The 16,878-nt window shown below is 37.0% G+C and overlaps 1 pseudogene; it reads left to right on the top strand.

Annotated features, from left to right (window-relative positions):
• The first annotated feature begins 309 nt into the window (after positions 1–309).
• On the top strand, positions 310–1,128 carry LOC132010110 (uncharacterized protein C3orf26 homolog; annotated as a pseudogene).
• Positions 1,129–16,878: the final 15,750 nt, after the last annotated feature.

The following is a 16,878-nucleotide window of genomic DNA, read 5'->3' as shown; positions in this document are numbered from 1 at the left end:
TTGCAGAGGACAACAATATTTTACTAATGGAAGTTAGATATTCTGTAAGGTGTGACGCAGTCTCCTTTCATTTAAGTGGGTAGGAGAATATTTGAAAATTTATGGGGAATCATTTGTCAATTACTTCCTTGATGTTTTTTTATCTAAAAGTCTCCTACTAAAATGTTGCAGTTAAACTGAAACTGTGGGCAGAGAGGAGAGGCTCCTTGTGCTGGCTGCCAATGCTGGCCTCTGGGCTTGGAGCCAGGGAGAATACCTGCCATTGTCCACTTTCCCTTGGTGGTCTGCTCACAATAGTCCCACCTGGAGATGGCAGACAATCTTGTAGATGAGTGGTGGGAGAACCAGCCCGCAGGAGCAGCTGGCAGCTCAGAAACATCAGATAGTGGAAGAGGAGGAGGTCCAGAAATAATGCAGCAGGAGACAGCTCCAGCTCCTGCAGTGTCAAAGAAAACTAAACAGCCTAAAAATGTTTCTTGATACAACCAAAGGAAACAAAAGAAGATGACACCAGGACAAGGAGGAGAAGAAGAAAATTACTGATGTTCTTGCAAAATCAGAGCCCAAACCAGGGACCCCTGAAGACCTGTAGAAACTTATGAAGGACTATTACAGCAGCCAACTGCCCAGTGATTGAATTAGAAGACCAATCATATTCCTGTTTCCTCAAGGCCAATGATTTGACTCCTAGTCTTTCATCATACCTAAAAGAAACCTGCCCTAAGTGGGTAAATCTTTAGAAAAATCATAATGAGAAGAAGTTGGTCCTGATGCTGATCATATGCCCCTCTGCTCTCTGGGCCTTGGAGCTCATTAGCATTCAGAGGAGACAGCAAAATTATGAAATTATTTGCAAAACACAGAAAAATCCAGGAGCAGGTAAAGTTGCTGGAGAAGTATATGGTGCACCTGGGTGTAGGAACACCAGGGAGAATTAAAGGACTCACTAAACAAGATGGCCTTAATTTGAATCTCTTAAAGTTTCTGGTTTTTTACTAGAACTGGAGAGGTCAGGAGTTGAGGAGGATGATGGACATTCTCGAGGTAAGAAAGGAGGTTTTTGAACTTCTAGAAATGGGAGTCCTCAGTCTGTGCAAGATTGAGTCTTTGAAGGGGGATCTTTTCTAAGTCTGGGTCCTAATGAAAACTCCTGTGCTTTTTTCTTTTTTTTTTTTTTTTAAGATTTTATTTATTTATTTGACACACAGAGATCACAAGTAGGCAGAGAGGCAGACAGAGAGAGGGGGGCAAAGCAGACTCCCTGCCGGGCAGAGAGCCCGATGCGGGACTCAATCCCAGGACTCTGAGATCATGACCTGAGCTGAAGGCAGAGACTTAACCCAGTGAGCCATGCAGGTGCCCCGAAAACTCCTGTTTTTATGGTGGCATTTGCATCTAGTTTAACAGCTCTGGAATATTGCAAGGACTCAGTAAATACCAACTATTTTATTATGTTAACTGCTTCACCAGATGAATCACTAGACATTTTTGGTGGAGATTCTTTGACAAAAATGAAACTGTCCTTTGCCAATTTCTCTGTATAATAAAGTATCACCAGCTTAAAAAAATAAAGTGAAACTGTGATATGGAAATATTGACAAAAAAATAGATTATCTTATCAATTTAAACTATTTATAATTTCTGATATAGGGAAAAAAACTCTCAAATCATTCATCTCAAATGTATGAGCCTATCAGGGCCTTTTGGATGCTCATCATTTTGAGGAAGTGTTAGTGTTGCTAAATAGAAATTTGTCTTTCATAAATATAAAATTTATTCACATTCAAAGCAATAAATAGTTAAAAGTAAGAATATTTCCAAAGGATAAATTCCAATAAATTCAGGATAAATTCAAATAAACAAAAACAAACATATAAACCAACAAAGTATAAACTTCCTTATTGTTATTTCATCTTATGTTCTATCAAGGAACCCTTACATCAAGAGGTTTAAAGCAAGTAGTCACATTATAGCTAAACAGTTTTGGGGGCCTCTAATCAAAAATTGGTTTTTTTGCACATTTATTTTTCTTGTTTAAAATACAGTTCTGTCTACAAAGGACTACAAGTTGTGTCTCTAAATATAAGTCAGAATGATGTAAGGAGACAGCCAAGTTATTAATGAATTCTATAAAATGTCAAGAAAAATGTGAGGCAGCACAATTCAAAAGCAATTTTTGAGAGAGTATCTGCAATAGGCCACTTTCCTTCCCATTGGTAAAGAAGATGTTAGCGTGCTGGAAAAAAAGTTAAAATTTTAAAAGAGAAAAAATATATATATAGCTGCAAACAAGAGCAAGTATGCAGTCAGGATGACGGGAACTCCTGAATGATATGGCTTATCAAATAAAGGCCCTCAACATAAAGATATACTACTAAGTTGTTAGTTCACTTCAAATTGGAAAAGAAGTTTAAGATTTTTTTTCTGGGTTTTTTGTTTTTGTTTTTGTTTTTTGTTTTTTGTGTTTTTTTGCCTCTGTATTTCTCTGTCACATACTAACACACACAAATACACACAATATGAAAAATAAATTTTTAAAAAGCCCAAGTGCTCATAACAAACATGACAACATTCAAGTCATCTCTAGGTGGCTAGAAATAAACAGTTTTTTTCCAGTGTCTTTTGAAAAAAATATTTATTTCAGGTAAGTTTTATGTATGGCAGTATCTACAGATATTAGGGATAAAATTTCATGGGTTTTGAAAAATATAAATATCTCCTATAGTCAAGTTATAGAACATTTCCTTTATATCATAAATTTATCTCATATTTCCTTTAGGTGAGTCTGTCCCTCATATAAGCTATCACTCTTCTGATTTCTGTTAGAAGTTTCTATCAGGAATTCATAGAGAAAGCTTGTCCCGTGAAAATCAGGCAATAAGACAAAGTGGCACTGGCTTATGGACAGGCCCAGTGAGATTTCTTGATATTATCCGTGCCAGGGACCACTTGAACTTTTCCTGGCTCTTTCTTGGTTGAGGTCTGGAAACATGCCTGACTGTCCACTGCACACTCAATAGGACAGCTTGTCATGAATGATGTTAATGATATAGTGTACTGACAATTTTGCTGTCGTGTAAGCCATCACAACTTTTGGTCCTGTACCCGTAAATTAAACAAAATGATGAATAAGCAACAGAAGGAACACAGCACTAACATGTGGGCCCTAGGAGATAAGAGAGAGACAGAGACAAAGGGAGAGAGAGAGAATGAGAATGAATTTGAGAATTTCACATATTATCAGAATAACCCAATTATCAAAAGGTAGAATTCAATGCAATGACATTTTGGAAGGGAACTAATAATAATATGAACAAAAATTAACCCACATAGAAAGAATTGACTTTTGTGTTTTATGTTTTTAAAAACCCAGTAGGAAAAATGATGAGGATACCCAGTCTTGAAATTTGCATATGTGGTCAGGAGGAGGTGAGAGAAGTATCTCAAAATACAGAGCAAAAACAGCTGATGAAAACTGCGAGGGGAAAAAAAATAGGAATTGGAAGACCCAAAAGAATTAATTCGAAAATAACTTGCTACCAGGAGGAGAAATAGGAATAGTTGAGTTTGAGACACTTGTTAAAATAGAACTATGGATATAGTTAGATAATACATTCTATTTTTATAAATAAAAATTTAACAGACTGGAGAAAGCAAATAGAAAATCTGTACTAAGTTTTAGGCAAGACTGACTAGAAAAGCGATATTAGAGCATATCCTAAAATAATGTTAGACTGGGAGAATAAACAGAAATCATATGAGTTCCCACAACAAAATAAAACAACTTAAAAGGAGAAGAAAGGAATCAGGCAGGTGTCGTAGTTGTCATCTCTATCACATATAGATTATTGAAAAAATAATAATCAAATATCAGCCAAGATAACATTCAGCTGTTAGGGGCAAACTTATATATTTGCTGGTATACAAGCATCTAGAGACTGTATCACATGAATACCCAATATGAGAAGAAAAATCTCAAAAAAAAAAAGTGTCTCACCAAGCAGAAAGTGAGTTAGAACACAGATCTCAATATAGAAATAAAGAAATGAGTGGAGGAAGAAATCATGAGTCCTTGTAAATGAGTCCCTTGTAAAGGGAAAATAAGTTAAACCAGTGACAGTCCTGTTGTACACTACAAGGACATTGCATCTAAGAGGTCAAGCTTTATATGGTAGATGGGAATGTACTTTATTACAAATTGTAATTAGCAGATGTAATTAAACAAATTTAACAGATGTAATTAAAGTTACTCTAACAAAATCTTTGTATATGGTCCTTTTGCAATGAATGGAGGTATAGAGTCTTGAGGAAACAAACATTTTTCTATCAACAGAAAGAGCCGAGTAAACTCAGTGGCATTCCTGTTTTCGTGTTGCAGACAACTGAGGTATCTGGGGAGCTTTACAGAAATTCCTGAAACTTTCTTGTCCTCTGAAAACTTTTCAATGATGCTTGATTCTCTTGTCCTTTCCACAGTTTTGTAAGTAACTAATTCTTTGCATTAATGCGTTCTTGCCTGAGAATGTCTTAGTGTAAGCGTACGTCTGACTGAGGCAATAATGATGAGAATCTTCACAATCCTTGTTCATATCTTTAATTACCTGTTTTCATTGCTCATATTACTGTTTTGTGCCTGGCATGATGTTATATGATTTTACATATTATACAATTCCCACTATAGACCTGAATGAGGGAAATTATATTCATTAGTTTTAGGGGTGAGAAATTATGGATCAAAAACATTAAGTAAATTTCCACTAACACCAAAGAAATACAAACTATTATAAGAACATACTATGAGCAACTCTACGCCAGTAAATTTGACAATCTGGAAGAAATGGATGCATTCCTAGAAACATATAAACTACCACAACTGAACCAGGAAGAAATAGAAAGCCTGAACAGACCAATAACCAGTAAGGAGATTGAAACAGTCATTAAAAATCTCCAAAGAAACAAAAGCCCAGGGCCAGACGGCTTCCCGGGGGAATTCTACCAAACATTTAAAGAAGAACTAATTCCTATTCTCCTGAAACTGTTCCAAAAAATAGAAATGGAAGGAAAACTTCCAAACTCATTTTATGAGGCCAGCATCACCTTGATCCCAAAACCAGACAAGGATCCCACCAAAAAAGAGAGCTATAGACCAATATCCTTGATGAACACAGATGCGAAAATACTCAACAAAATACTAGCCAATAGGATTCAACAGTACATTAAAAAGATCATTCACCACGACCAAGTGGGATTTATTCCAGGGCTGCAAGGTTGGTTCAACATCCGCAAATCAGTCAATGTGATACAACACATCAATAAAAGAAAGAACAAGAACCATATGATACTCTCAATAGATGCTGAAAAAGCATTTGACAAAGTACAGCATCCCTTCCTGATCAAAACTCTTCAAAGTGTAGGGATAGAGGGCACATACCTCAATATCATCAAAGCCATCTATGAAAAACCCACCGCAAATATCATTCTCAATGGAGAAAAACTGAAAGCTTTTCCGCTAAGGTCAGGAACACGGCAGGGATGTCCATTATCACCACTGCTATTCAACATAGTACTAGAGGTCCTAGCCTCAGCAATCAGACAACAAAAGGAAATTAAAGGCATCCAAATCGGCAAAGAAGAAGTCAAATTATCACTCTTCGCAGATGATATGATACTATATGTGGAAAACCCAAAAGACTGCACTCCAAAACTGCTAGAACTTATACAGGAATTCAGTAAAGTGTCAGGATATAAAATCAATGCACAGAAATCAGTTGCATTTCTCTACACCAACAGCAAGACAGAAGAAAGAGAAATTAAGGAGTCAATCCCATTTACAATTGCATCCAAAACCATAAGATACCTAGGAATAAACCTAACCAAAGAGACACAGAATCTATACTCAGAAAACTATAAAGTACTCATGAAAGAAATTGAGGAAGACACAAAGAAATGGAAAAATGTTCCATGCTCCTGGATTGGAAGAATAAATATTGTGAAAATGTCTATGCTACCTAAAGCAATCTACACATTTAATGCAATTCCTATCAAAGTACCATCCATCTTTTTCAAAGAAATGGAACAAATAATTCTAAAATTTATATGGAACCAGAAAAGACCTCGAATAGCCAAAGGGATATTGAAAAAGAAAGCCAACGTTGGTGGCATCACAATTCCGGACTTCAAGCTCTATTACAAAGCTGTCATCATCAAGACAGCATGGTACTGGCACAAAAACAGACACATAGATCAATGGAACAGAATAGAGAGCCCAGAAATAGACCCTCAAATCTATGGTCAACTAATCTTCGACAAAGCAGGAAAGAATGTCCAATGGAAAAAAGACAGCCTTTTCAATAAATGGTGCTGGGAAAATTGGACAGCCACATGCAGAAAAATGAAATTGGACCATTTCCTTACACCACACACAAAAATAGACTCAAAATGGATGAAGGACCTCAATGTGCGAAAGGAATCCATCAAAATCCTTGAGGAGAACACGGGCAGCAACCTCTTCGACCTCTGCCGCAGCAACATCTTCCTAGGAACAACGCAAAAGGCAAGGGAAGCAAAGGAAAAAATGAACTATTGGGATTTCATCAAGATCAAAAGCTTTTGCACAGCAAAGGAAACAGTGAACAAAATCAAAAGACAACTGACAGAATGGGAGAAGATATTTGCAAATGACATATCAGATAAAGGACTAGTGTCCAGAATCTATAAAGAACTTAGCAAACTCAACACCCAAACAACAAATAATCCAATCAAGAAATGGGCTGAGGACATGAACAGACATTTCTGCAAAGAAGACATCCAGATGGCCAACAGACACATGAAAAAGTGCTCCATATCACTCGGCATCAGGGAAATACAAATCAAAACCACAATGAGATATCACCTCACACCAGTCAGAATGGCTAAAATCAACAAGTCAGGAAATGACAGATGCTGGCGAGGATGCGGAGAAAGGGGAACCCTCCTACACTGTTGGTGGGAATGCAAGCTGGTGCAGCCACTCTGGAAAACAGCATGGAGGTTCCTCAAAATGTTGAAAATAGAACGCCCTATGACCCAGCAATTGCACTATTGGGTATTTACCCTAAAGATACAAATGTAGTGATCCAAAGGGGCACATGCACCCGAATGTTTATAGCAGCAATGTCTACAATAGCCAAACTATGGAAAGAACCTAGATGTCCATCAACAGATGAATGGATCAAGAAGATGTGGTATATATACACAATGGAATACTATGCAGCCATCAAAAGAAATGAAATCTTGCCATTTGCGACAACATGGATGGAACTAGAGCGTATCATGCTTAGCGAAATAAGTCAAGCAGAGAAAGACAACTATCATATGATCTCCCTGATATGAGGAAGTGGTGATGCAACATGGGGGCTTAAGTGGGTAGGAGAAGAATAAATGAAACAAGATGGGATCGGGAGGGAGACAAACCATAAGTGACTCTTAATCTCACAAAACAAACTGAGGGTTGCTGGGGGGAGGGGGTTAGGGAGAAGGGGGTGGGATTATGGACATTGGGGAGGGTATGTGCTTTGGTGAGTGCTGTGAAGTGTGTAAACCTGGCGATTCACAGACCTGTACCCCTGGGGATAAAAATATATGTTTATAAAAAATAAAAAATTAATTAAAAAAAAAAAGAAAACATTAAGTAAATTTCCAAAACAAACTGGTAAAGTCATGAGCCAGGATTTGAACCTTATAATTTTTGGACTTGAAATTCTTTACCCTTTAAATATCTCTTGTTTCTTATCAGTGATTTCAATTAAAAAATTGATATTTTTCACTTTCTTTTCCTTAAACCTCATTAAGATCATTCACATTTAAGATCATTTTATTCCCAAGAAATATTGTTTGTGTAAACTTGTATTGTTAAAATGGTCTATTCCAAGTTCTTTTAGATAACCCTTATGTAACCTAATAAAACCACTTATTTTCTTGGTATATTGGCTGTGGTGAGACTTACACTAATAGCGTTAGGCAATTAACAACTTTTTAGTATAACATTGTGAATTGGGCTATAGTGACAAGAAGACATGGTAACAAAATAATTAGCAGATTGAAATTGATTCTTGCTCAATAAATATTTAAGAGGAAATAAAATTTAGCTCTGAAAAAACTGAAATGGCTTGATGTTCAACCAAACGAAATACTGAAGGTATATTAGCAGGTAGAAGTAGGGACTTATTTGCATGCCTAACGAAAGTCAGGTTTCCTTTGACAGTCGGTCACCAGTCGAGATGGTTCTTTAAAGGACATAGACTTATTAAAGTTTCCTAAAAGTCTTAATATTTTTATTGGGAGTCTTTGGTGACAAGGAACAGAAATCCAATTCAAAAAAGCTTCATCAAAAGAAAAAAAATTCAAAAAGAGGAATTTATTGACTTCTTTAAGACATCTAAGGGTCACACAGTTATTAGCCACATTGATTAGCCACAAGGACTCCTCATATTTTAGTATGTTGTCTTTCTCCATTGTTTGTTTCTGTTACCAATTGTGCTACTGACTTCATTTTTCAGTTTCTCTATGTAGTAACAAAGTTTCTGACTTTTCAATGTACCTCTTGCTATGTTCTGAATGTTTATGTCTTCCCCAAATTCATATATTGAATTTACCTAACCCCCAAGGTATTCTTAAGGGGTGGGTTCTTGGAAAGCGACTGGGTCATCAGAGTGGAGCCCTCATGAATGTTATCATACCCTTCTAAAAACTGCCTGAGAAAGCTCCCTTGAAAAAAAATGCCTTTTAAGAACCAGGAAGTCACCCTCACAAACATAGAACCTGACTGTTCAGTGCTCCGAGCTCTGACTTCCAGACTCCAGAAATGTGAGAGGGAAATTTCTTCGTTTTTAAGTTCTCAGTCTGTTAGAGAAGCCTGGGCTATTCTATTATAGCACCCTGAATAGACTGAGACACCTTTTTTCCTCCCTTTATCTCCATTTCCCGACCTAAATTAGTAGTCATAGTAAAAAAGGTCACCTTTCCTCCCATACATGTATATATCCATTCTGAGTAATTACATATGATTTTAAACAAATGTGTTTAATGAACATTTATATATTATATACACACTATACTCTGAGTGCTCCTCTAAGTGTTAGAAACATTAGCTCATTAGTCCTCATAAAAACAAAACAAAACAAAACAAAAACTCCAGGAAGGACATACTATAACTATCTCTCCTTTAGCCATGAGGGAGCTGAGACACAGACAGATTAAAGTCACATATTTAATAAGTGACAGGGCAAGGATTAGACCACAGCAGTCTGATTCTAATAAATATGCTATATTGATTCTCCATGGGAGCAACAAAAAATGTTGCCGGGGTAAAAAATGTTCTTCTAATTAGGTCACTATTAGATAGGACTAACATCTAAGATAGAGGAAGGGTCACTTCTGCCTTAAAGAAACATGAGGTTTTTTCCTAGAGAAAAAAAAGCTGTACATGTATATGAGAAAGATACATAAAGAGTTTTTTATACATAACAAAGTCTAATTAATGACTGTTATAGTCAAAGTAAGCACATTTTTATGGTCTTGAGAGTATAATGGAAGATAATCAAGCTTAGTGACTTGGTCTTTATAGGCTAACAATTTAATTTACATATGATTATGATGTCAGATAAATAGAAAACTTAACCCATGGGAGAAACTATTGTTGTTGTTGTTTTAAGAGTTTATTTATCTGACAGAGAGAGAGACACACAGGGAGGGAGGGAACACAAGCAGAGAGAGTGGGAGAGGGAGAAGTAGGCTCACTGCGGAGCAAGGGGCCAGATGTGGGACTTGATCCCAGGACTCTGGGATCACGAACTGAGCCAAAGGCGGACACTTAATAACTGAGCCACCCAGGCACTCCTTGTTTTGTTTTTTAAGTAAGCTCTACACCAAACATGGGGCTTGAACTCCCAACTCTGAGATCAAGAGTCCCATACACTACAGATTGAGACAGCCAGGCATGGCAGAAACTATTCTGTGTCTTAGTGATGTTCTTTAATGCATTTAATCACAAATCTCACAGCCTTTGACTTTTTTCCTAAGCCAATAGTCAAAGACAGCTTTCACTAATAAAACACGAGAGAGCTTGTTCTGTTCTGATAAAGTCCGCCCTGAGCTATTCTAAATAAGATGTTATTATTTAATATGATTATTTTACTTGAATTATAAAAAGTGAGCTGCCATAGTAAAATCTTTGTATATTACAAAAAATTCTGTAACTTTGTGTCTTTTTCTAAACTGTCTAGAATGTTTTCATCCTTTGCTCTATTTCATAAGCTTCCTGTATCCCTTTGCAGGGATGTTCCTGCCACTTTTTGGGTGAAGGTGATGATGTGTGTGTTCTGGGTGTTTATGCATGGGTTATGTACTCTGGTGCACAGTCCCATGAGGGCATGTCCCTAAAAAGTGCTCCTGGTTCTCTCCCTAAATCCTGCCTTTCCTGTCGATGCCACAGTCTGGGTCTCAGTATTGGGTGGGAAAAATGAAGGCTATGTTTCATCCTTTGCAAACTGATGCTGGCGAGTATATACTAAAGATTGTAATGATCAATTTTCTGTCTTCAAAGTTGTAAAGGTTTAGTTGGTATATGGCTTCATTTTGAATATTTAATTTTTGTATGTTTTGAGGATCCATAAAAATAAAATCATGAATTATTTCCTTCCTGGATTATTAAAGAAGCTCTCTTTGAGTAAGTGAATAGTGAAGAATACATAAAAGGCATTATATTGCAAGTAGAATAATTCAAATTATTCTTATAAAAATTATAGAAATTGGCAGTGTTTTATAATCAGATTGATCTAAATTAATACCCTACTACTTACTAATAAGTAAGTAGTAGTCAGATATTTACTTACTAATAAGGCCCTCAGTTTTCTGCAAAGCGGGGATAATAATACTTATTTTCTCATACTTGAGGATTAAGAAAAAGCTTTAGATACCAATCACATAGTAAATAGTAGTGACATAGTAGCTAAATATTAAATGACAATTATTTTTATTGTTTTACAATCATGGTGTAAAACCTTGTAGACAGGCACTCCATCTTCCTGTTTAGTGTTTACTCACATAGTGTACTCCTCTAACCTTTTCATATCTTCTTCCATTTTGATGAACTGGACTATCTTCTAAACACATTAGGATTCTCTCTCCCTTACATTCATTTTTTTCTATTGCTTATGTCTCAAAGGCCCATTCTCCATCTTCCTGTCTCTAGAAGCCCTTCATTCTTAGTAGTTTAACTCCAAATTCTCTCTTTCATGGGGTCTTCACCAACTCTCCCTGATTTTCATTTATGTTACCATTGTATTTTGCTTGTAATGATATTGTATTAGTAAAGGTTCTTCAGAGAAATAGAGTCCCATAGGCGATTATATATATATATATATATATATATATATATATATATAAATTAATGAGTCTATCAATTGATTTGTTGACCTATATGATTATGGAAGCTGAAAAGTCCCATGATCCGCCACATGCAAGGTGGAAGACCCAGGAAGCCGATGGTGTAATTCAATCTGACTTCAGAGGTTTGAGGACCAGTGTAGCTAATCGTGGAAATCCTGGTCTGAAACTAGGAGACCGTCAATGTCCCAGCTCAATCATTCAGGCAGGGAGGGCCCAATTCCCCCTTCCTCCAACCTTTGTTTCATTTAGGCCCTCAATGGATTGGGTGATATCCACCCTCTCTGGGGAGGGCCATCTGCTATACTGAGCCCACCAGTTAAAATGTTAATTTCATCCAGAAATGCCCTCATGCATGCATCCTAAATAATGTTTATTTAAATATCTAGGTACCCTATGAACCACTTAACTTGACGCATAAACTTAACCATCACAGATGAAAAAGCAGGATTTAATATGTACTATAAAACCAAGTGCATTTCACCAAGAATTTGGAATAGTAAAAATTTCTTCTTGTTAGATTTGTTTTTAAAAGGCTGGACAGAAAATAGAGAAACCTAAGTTTTAAAATTAATAAATTGCCCAATTAAAGGTCAGTCCTCTATCATCAGTAACAAAATTGTAAACCACATAGAAAACACCCTTCGGGGGCTCAGTGGTGTATTTATGCTTGAATTCTATTGCTGGAAAGGAAGCAAACTGAGAAGAATTATTATCAGTCTAAACATGTAAAATATATCAAAGAAGAAATTAGACTTACGGATGAGTGCCAATAGTAGTTTATGAGAGAAAATAAAGATAGCCATGTCCTTCTATAAATTATCTCAAAGCACTGGTGTTTAAAGTGAAGATACTTTCAAGTGGAATGCGGTGAGATTAGATCTCCTCAAACTCTTCTTATTAACTGTAGAATTTGTCATTCAAATGAAATAGTGAACAAAGTGATAAATCAGAGCTGTTCTGACCTTTAGATTCCCTCATCCTCATCTGGTCTTTGATGGTGACTTTCAGCAACACTCTCTAGCTAACATTATCACCCTTCTTTAAGTTTTTAAGTCCTGTTAAAACAAACAAACAAACAAACAAACAAACAGATTTATTATAGCAGATTTATTCAAAGTGGAGAGCCGATAGAAAAGGAGTCCTTATTTGGGTTACCCTGAGCAGATCTGTCATTCTAGATGTTTTTTCTCACAATCATATCCTGTCTTCAGCAAATGAGAAGTAGATGCGGAAGCTAGAGTGAGCAGTAAGAGCTTGTCCAAAACGGCACAGGGCAGCGCTGTCGAGCATCTGCAAAAGAAAAAACTAGTAAGCTAATCAAGAGGGTGATGAGAATGCTGTACATACACATAGACACAGACTGAGGATGGGCTGGAGTGCCCTCACTTTTCTATTCTTTTCTTTTTTAAAAAAAATTATTTGTTTTTAATTTAATTTAATTTGTGTGTGTGTGTGTTCCAAAATTCATTATTTATGCACCACACCCAGTGCCCCATGCAGTACATGCCCTCCTTAGTACCCACCACCAGGCTCACCCAACCCCCTCCCCCCTCTCCTCCCAAACCGGCAGTTTGTTTCTCAGAGTCCACAGTCTCTCATGGTTTGTCTCCTTCTCTGATTTCAATGATGTTCCTATTCTTTAAATTCAATTTGCAGCAGGCCTGGCATTTCCATACTTCAGACTTAGACATTCATTTATACATACAAAAAACTTAGTTTTCACTTCATCAAAGTTTAGAGGGAGTTTTGTTCCCTGTATTCAAAAGACTCTGTATTGGGGAAAAAAAAAATATCAAGCTTTGAATGTGGTGGCAAGCAAAGGGATTTAGAAAATTTGCAAGGCTGGTTAAAGTGTCATGTCTAGGAAGAAGACATGCCGAATCCTTCATCCAGGAAGAAAGCTATCTGTTCATGGATTTGTGAAAGAAAAACAACACAAACTTTTAGAATCTAGAACGCACAACTTCTTAGGGAGATGAATTGGGGGGATTTAGAAAAATGTCAGGTTGGGAATGTTTATTGTTAATTTTTGGTTACTCCTTCTAACTTTTTTTTTTTTTAAAGATTTTATTTATTTATCAGAGAGGGGGGGGGGAGAGAGCAAGCACAGGCAGACAGAATGGCAGGCAATGGCAGAGGGAGAAGCAGGCTCCCTGCTGAGCAAGGAGCCTGACGTGGGACTCGATCTCAGGACGCTGGGATCATGACCTGAGCCAAAGGCAGCTGCTTAACCAACTGAGCCACCCAGGCATCCCTATTCCTTTTAACTTTTAAGAACACTGAGGTCACCAGTATGCTCCTGGTTAGGGGTGCCTGACTAGAGGCAGATGATTAAAAATGAAAACAACTATGTGAAATTTCTCTATGAACCATTTCTACTGGTTGGGGTTCAGGTACAAAAATTGGCTTGTCAGTTGAAGCTGATATCCCAAATATGTTGGGTTTAGGTTAGAGTCACTGATTTCACTGAGGCAAAACAATGCAAGAAAGAAAATTCTGGTGACTGCAATTGAGGGTCTGGAATGAGCAGGATTCTATGACTTGTTGGGAAGCTTTTCTTGGGGAGTTTTAGGAGGAGCAAGGCATGCAGGAAGCCAGTCTGCAAATCTACCCAGACTCCATTGTGTTGAGTCAGATGAGATTTTTAATAAATTTTAGTCATATATATAATAACATTTTCTTCATTCATTCACTTACTGATAGGCATTTTGGTTGCTTTCATATCTTGCTATTATAAATAAGGCTGCAATGAACATGGGAGCACATCTATCTTTTTTGAGTTATTGTTTTGTTGTTTTTCAGATAAATATCACAAGTAGAATTGCAGGATCATATGGTAGTTCTATTTCTAACTCTTTGAGGAATCTCTACACTGTATTCCACAGTGGCTGTACCAGTTTACATTCCCACCGACAAGTACAAAACACTTGTTTCTCCATATCCTCACCAACACATTTTATTTCTTATCTTTTTAATAATAGCCATTCTGACAGGTATGAGGTGATGCCTCATCGTGGTTTTGATTTGCATTTCCCTGAAGAGGAGTGATTTTGGGGATCTTTCAATGTACCTGTTGGCCATCTGTATGTTTTATTTAGAAAATTATCTATTTAAATCTGCTGCCTATTTTTAAAATTGGGTCGTTAATTTTTTGCTGTTAAGTTGTATGAGTTCTTTATATATTTTGTTTCTTTTTTTTTTTTTTTAAAGATTTATTTATTTGACAGAGAGAAATCACAAGTAGATGGAGAAGCAGGCAGAGAGAGAGAGAGGGAAGCAGGCTCCCCGCTGAGCAGAGAGCCCGATGCGGGACTCGATCCCAGGACCCTGAGATCATGACCTGAGCCGAAGGCAGCGGCTTAACCCACTGAGCCACCCAGGCGCCCCGAGTTCTTTATATATTTTGGATATTAACTCCTTACCAGTTACTTAGTTTGCAGATTTTTTTTCTCATTCAGGTTGACTTTTTTTAAAAGATTTTTTAATTTATTTGTTTGACAGATAGAGATCACAGGTAGGCAGAGAGAGAGAGAGAGAGAGAGAGAGAGAGAGGAGGAAGCAGGCTCCTTGCCAAGCAGAAAGCCCGATGTGGGGCTTGATCCCAGGACCCTGGGACCATGACCTGAGCCAAAGGCAGAGGCTTTAACCCACTGAGCCACCCAGGCACCCCAGTAGGTTGACTTTTTATCTTGATGCTTTGCTGTGCAGAAGCTTTTTAGTTTGGTATAGTCCTGCTTGTTTATTTTAGCTTTTGTTGCCTTCACTTTTGGTGTCAAATCCAAAAAAATAAAAAAAAAATTATTGCCAAGATGTCAAGGAGCTCACCACCTATGATTTCTTCCAGGAGTTTTATTGTTTTAGGCATAATTACTTTCTTTATTGTCTTATTCCAGACTGCCGATCATTCCACTGTGATTATTGCTGCCTCTCCTCTTTTAAAGTCTTTCCATTTCCTTAAGAATTTTTTGGAACTGAACCAAATGCAGTAGTTCATAGACTACAGACCTACAGATTGCTGAAGGACTTATGCTGCATGCTTCTGGGCTTTTGTGTATGAAACCCTAAATTACTTCAGTGCCTTTGGATCACTATATCCTATTTCAAGTGCATTTTGACATTTCAGATATTTCCTTAGTTCTCCCTGACATTTCAAAAACAACTGGCCATTGATTTTTTTCATTAATTATGTGTCCCAAGCCCATGTGACACTCAGTACCTGATCTGAAGCACCCTATTTTCAAGTCTAACAGCTGACAAGCTGCAAGCGTGGGTCTTGACTAACCAAACTTCTTTCATTCTCTGCCATGATGCAGTAAACCTTATTCTGCTGCAGAGCTATGAAGCTTCTGCTATCATGACACCCACAGAGAATGCACAGTTTGAAAATGCCACCGTGGTGAACGGTAGAAACATACTCTGGTGATGAGGGACTATTCACTTAACAGCTTCACAAAGGGTAATGGCAGGTATTCATGTGGTATAATGAGTATTTATTTATTATGTGCTGCTTGTAACTAAAGGCACTTGTTATTATCATTTATGTGATGATCATCTTTGGAAAGGCAATCAAAGCAATAAAATAGCAGCTTATGCATAGCAAAGCAGCAGACTCAGATCTGATAAGCTTACTATTATGACAGTAATTTAATATTTATGTAGTATATTAAAATTATACTTTTTATATACTGCTCTAGTGAGATAAGATTACTTTGTGTCGTATATATAGTTCAAGGATTTTGTGATTTGAAATGTGTTCTAAAATTATAAATTGTTTCTTATAAGGTCATCTTTAAGAGATTTAAAACCTAGCCTGCTGATGAACACAATCGTGGCTGGAAGGAACAGAGCAGGAAATGCTTCTTTTAAAGCTCATCCCAGCAGTATTTCAAGGAAAGTTTTCCAGATGATCTATTTCCTGATAAGACATTTGTTCTCATAAAATAATAAAAATATCCTACCTGCAAACCAGCTGGTTGTGGCAAACCAGCTGGTTGTGGCAAACCAGCTTGGTTATCCACCTCAGCCAGTTCTGTTTCTACACACTGGCAGATGCAGAAGGGAAAAGAGAGCTAACAGAAGGCTTTTAAAATGATCCAGTAAGTGAGGGGAGAAAAAAAAAAAAAACAAACCCACAGTGGGAAAAAAAAGAACAAGGATAAGAAGGAAACACCTGACAATTCATAAATGTCATTTCCTACATGAATTTGACAGGTCTTGAACATTCGAGACCATATCATGTCTATGTGTGAATTCCAGAGACTATCTTTTGTTAAATGTCTCTTGTCACTTGAGTTTGTTTCAGTTTTTCTTTTATGTCAAGAAAATGTTTCCAATTTGATGAAGTCATTGACCAAAAGTTTTTTGTTTGTATGTGTGTGTGTCTTGCCCAAAATGACGAACATAAAAAATGTGTAATGGAGATAAAACAAGAAGTAGGTGGTGGTAGTGGGA

This window comes from Mustela nigripes, chromosome 2, assembly GCF_022355385.1.
Source record: "Mustela nigripes isolate SB6536 chromosome 2, MUSNIG.SB6536, whole genome shotgun sequence".
Classification (NCBI taxonomy): domain Eukaryota; kingdom Metazoa; phylum Chordata; class Mammalia; order Carnivora; family Mustelidae; genus Mustela; species Mustela nigripes.
The sequence above is the reverse complement of the archived record's forward strand: the minus strand, read 5'-3'. Positions and strand labels throughout refer to the sequence as shown.